Raw genomic sequence first — 2,500 nt, forward strand, 5'->3', positions numbered from 1 at the left:
ACACACACTTACACACACACACTCTCAAACACGCTCACACACACACACACACACTCACACACACACTCACACACACTCACACACCCATACACACTCACACACACTCACACACACACACCCTCACACACTCACACACTCACACACACACACACGCACTCACACACTCACACACTCACACACTCACTCACTCACACACTCACACACTCACACACTCACACTTACACACACACACACTCTCAAACACGCTCATACACACACACTCCCGCACACACACTCGCACACACACTCACACACTCACACTCACACACACACTTACACACACGCATACTCACACACTCACATACACACTCCCGCACACACACTCGCACACACACTCACACACTCACACACACACACACTTACACACACACACACTCTCAAACACGCTCATACACACACACTCCCGCACACACACTCGCACACACACTCACACACTCACACTCACACACACACTTACACACACGCACATTCACACATACACACTCCCGCACACACACTCGCACACACACTCACACACTCACACACACAGACACAATTGGTGCAGACACACACACACTCACGCACTCACACACACACACTCTCACACTCACACTGACACTCACACTCACACTCACACACACACTCACGCTCACACTCACACACACGCTCACACACAAACACACACACACACACTTACACTTACACTCACACTCACACTCACACACACACTTACACACACACTTACACACACACACTCTCAAACACGCTCACACACAAACACACACTCACACTCCCACACACACACTCGCACACACACTCACACACTCACACTCACAAACTCACACTCACACACATTCACACACTCACACACTCACATACACACTCACGCACACACACGCACATATGCACATTCACACACACACTCACACACACAGACACAATTGATGCAGACACACACACACTCACAGACACAATTGATGCAGACACACACACACACTCACGCACTCACACACACACACACACACACACTCTCAAACACACTCACACACAAACACACGCACACACTTACACTCACACACACACACACACACACACTTACACTCACACTCACACTCTCAAACACGCTCACACACAAACACACACACACTCCCACACACACACTCGCACACACACTTACTCACACACACTCACACACACTCTCACACACACACACACACACACTCACACACTCTCAAAGTCACACACACAGACACAATTGGTGTACACACACACTCACACGCACTCGCACCCACACACACTCACGCTCGCTCACACACACACACACACACTCACACACTCACACACTCACACTCACACACTCACACACACACACTCGCACACACACTCACACTCACACACAGTCATGCACTCATACACACTCACACACTCTCACACACTCTCACACTCTCTCACACACACGCTCACACACTCTCTCACACACACACACACACACACTCACGCACACACACTCACACACACTCACACACACACGCACATATGCACATTCACTCACACACTCACACACTCACACACACACACACACACTCGCAGTCATACACTCACACACACTCACACAAACACACACACACACTCATACGCATACTCATACACTCACTCACACAGACCCAACTGGAACATACACTCACGCACACTCACACACACTCACGCACACCACCCATGCACACGCACACTCACGCACACCACACATGCACACGCACACTCACGCAGACCACACATGCACACGCACACTCACGCACACCACACATGCACACCGCACACTCACGCACACCACACATGCACACGCACATTCACACAACCACACACGCACACGCACACTCACGCACACTCACACGTACACTCACACACTCACACGCACTCACACTCACACGCACACACTCGCACACGCATTCACACACACACTCGCACACGCACTCACACACGCACTCGCACACGCACTCGCACACGCACTCACACACGCACTCACACACGCACTCACACACACACACACTCATGCACATTCACACACACTTGCACATGCACACTCACACACATTCACACACAGACACAATTGGTGCACACACACACACACACTCTCACACGCACTCACACACACACACTCGCACTCACACACGCATTCACACACGCATTCACACACACACACACGCACTCACACACACACACACTCATGCACACTCACACACACTCACACGTGCACATGCACACTCACACACATTCACACACAGACACAATTGGTGCACACACACACATACACACTCACACACTCTCACACTCTCACACTCTCACACTCTCACGCACACACACACTCGCACTCACACACGCACTCACACACGCACTCACGCACTCACACACGCACTCACACACACACTCACACACACACACACACTCATGCACACTCACACACTCTCAGACATGCACATGCACA

The sequence above is a fragment of the Pristiophorus japonicus genome, chromosome 18, assembly GCF_044704955.1.
Source record: "Pristiophorus japonicus isolate sPriJap1 chromosome 18, sPriJap1.hap1, whole genome shotgun sequence".
Taxonomy (NCBI): domain Eukaryota; kingdom Metazoa; phylum Chordata; class Chondrichthyes; family Pristiophoridae; genus Pristiophorus; species Pristiophorus japonicus.